Below are 2,489 nucleotides of genomic sequence, written 5' to 3'. Positions count from 1 at the left end.
GCGCTCCTACGATTATCGCTGGCTCTATGGGAACCAAGCCGACTAATCGTGCGTCGCGTCGTTGACTTTTTATCGAAACCGAACGACCGCTGCCGATCCGCCGACTATTCGCCGGATCCGAAAACGCGAAAATTCCTCTTTTTCTTCTTCGGCTAGCGAGATCCGAATATCCGAATTTTCGGCGTAATTCGGCGATGCTTCGTACTGATTCGAACTGATTCGAAAGACCGTCGTCGCGGTTGGTTCGCGATCGAAAAGCTCGATCGATACTCCGGCAGAGTTCTAGCGCGATATTCCGCGTCGCTCTGTGGATAGGAAAAGGCTGTCGAAATCGAAGCAAAGTATTTCACCGTCGCTTCCGGGCTGCACGCGACTCGTGCACGTGAAGTCGCGTGTCGCGAATCTTGTCGCTCGTGTACGCTCGTGTTGCTGCGAACGGGCACCGCGCCGTCACTTAGCGCGTTAGCGGTCGCTCTTTCTTCCACTTACGCTGTCCAATTCGAAGAGGTTGCCGCGTGATTTTTTCACGATTCTATCCACGCTTCTATACACGCTTCTATCCACGCTTGCATCCACCGCGAGCGAAACTGGTAGGGATAATTTTACAAGAGGAGCTTCGCTCGTTTCGGCCTACAAATATTTATATTCATAATTCCGGCCGGACCGACGAGTACGCGCGAAAGCGTCCAGTCGATTCGTCCGATGGCTTGCCCATCTCTTGCACAAACAACGAATGTTCGGTGTAAAGCAAACACGCATAAAATTAGTAGCATTCGACACTTGTCCGGCGCGATCTTCCTTGCGAAAACAAAGGTTCGCAATTCGATCGGACGATGGACCGAAGGGTGATGGACCGCGTCCATCGATCGTGACCGATGGTCACACCCTCCCCCGATCGACCGGTTGACCATCGACGTTGACAGTTGGCACCGCGACACAATCGTCCGATAATTGGTTGATATTGTTCGGAATGCTCGAGTCCGAAGCAACGTGCGCGCACGCATATGCCAGTCCGCGTATCTAAATGATCGCGTGCTCGATTGCTTTACGATTTGTTGGTGCAGTTTCTCCGATCAATCGGAAATATGAATTTATCGGCGATCGCGTTACAGTATCTCCACGCATCCGCGAGAATTTATCGGCGATAGTATTACGACGATCGGAATAGAATGATAAATATCAGCCCCTACGATTCTACGAACCGTACGTTCTACCCTTGTTTGTCCTCGCAATCTTTCTCCACCATCGAATTCTTCTTTTGTATCGTGTCGTACCTCGGATTCTATGGACATGGAAATACACGCGTTTCGCGAGGTTAGTCGCGATTTTACGTATCTGCAAATACGAGCAATTCGATCCTTACCTTTCCTCGCTTCTCCCTTTTCCGTTTCTTCTTCCTCTCTGAACAGTTTTCGACCAATTCGAGCGATAGCGAAACATTTTTCACGTTTCCAAACGAATGTCTGAAAATCCGGCGAGTCATGGAACGTCTCGTCCCATGCCATATGTGCCATGGGCACATCGTAGCCTGCCCTTCGCCAATTAATCGACTCTCCGATTAACCGTTGTCCAACTCGAATTACAAGCCCATAGTGTTAAACACAGATCCGGGGAAAAGCGAAAAGTCGTCCTGCGGCCAGTTTCTAGTGTCTTCGGTGTAATTCTGATTCAGTTAGTTCCCATATTCGTTGAAAACGTTGGGCTACGAACGGAAAAGGAACGTTGTATATTCTCGAGAGTGGGGGTGGCCAGAAACTCATCGCACTTAAATGAATATATACATTTAGAAAGTCGAATGGGAATGCTCACACCCTAAAATTATACTCCCATTTAAAAGTCACCCCAATCGTCGCAGCAATTCGCCGCGGTTCGGGGCGTCTCAATTGAAAACAAGTGTAAATCGTCGCGGATCCGCGCTCATATATTAAACAATTTTTTTAGCCGTGATTTTCAAAGGTGACAGCTGTCACGTGCCGATTCGGCGGACTGGAACAACCGCAGAACCACGTTCCTTCCTTTCCAATATGTCACTGCACGTCTATCTTCGAAATTTCATTTTATTCGTTTCTACTTTCATAGAATAGAACGACGTTGCGTTCAGTTAACCAGCTCCTTGCCACCATGCTATGGAACGATCGATCATGCGTCCAAATTTTACAACATCACCGGCTATTGTACGAATTAAGATACCTTTGATCGATGACTTTTCGATCGAAGTCTGCTATCGCTTGATCCCAGGGGAAAATGTAGCGGCCGTGTTAACGATACATATTGTCCTAACGCGTTAACTCCCCCCCGCTTTTGTTTCAAACGACTCTTTACCTTCTTTATCAACGTAGCGTTTTCCGAACATTGTACGAGATACAAAAAAAATTTAATGTTACCTCTGATATTACGTATATAAGAATAAGTAGTCGGTATACATAGTTAGAATAACTAGAATCATCTAGCGGTGAAAATATGAAATATTAACCGAAGAATCCAAGAAC

General features: G+C 47.2%; 1 long non-coding RNA gene across 1 annotated transcript; it reads right to left on the bottom strand.

Moving 5' to 3' along the window:
* Positions 1-550: 550 nt before the first annotated feature.
* LOC117152324 lies at positions 551-2,333 on the bottom strand. Its single transcript, XR_004462677.1, has 2 exons — positions 1,364-2,333; positions 551-1,282 (listed from the first exon to the last, which is right to left on the bottom strand). It is a non-coding gene; the product is annotated as an uncharacterized LOC117152324 (long non-coding RNA).
* Between the last annotated feature and the right edge of the window lie 156 nt (positions 2,334-2,489).

The sequence above is a fragment of the Bombus impatiens genome, unplaced genomic scaffold (assembly GCF_000188095.3).
Source record: "Bombus impatiens unplaced genomic scaffold, BIMP_2.2 scf_1096, whole genome shotgun sequence".
Lineage (NCBI taxonomy): Eukaryota > Metazoa > Arthropoda > Insecta > Hymenoptera > Apidae > Bombus > Bombus impatiens.
This window is presented reverse-complemented; position numbering and strand designations above follow the sequence as displayed.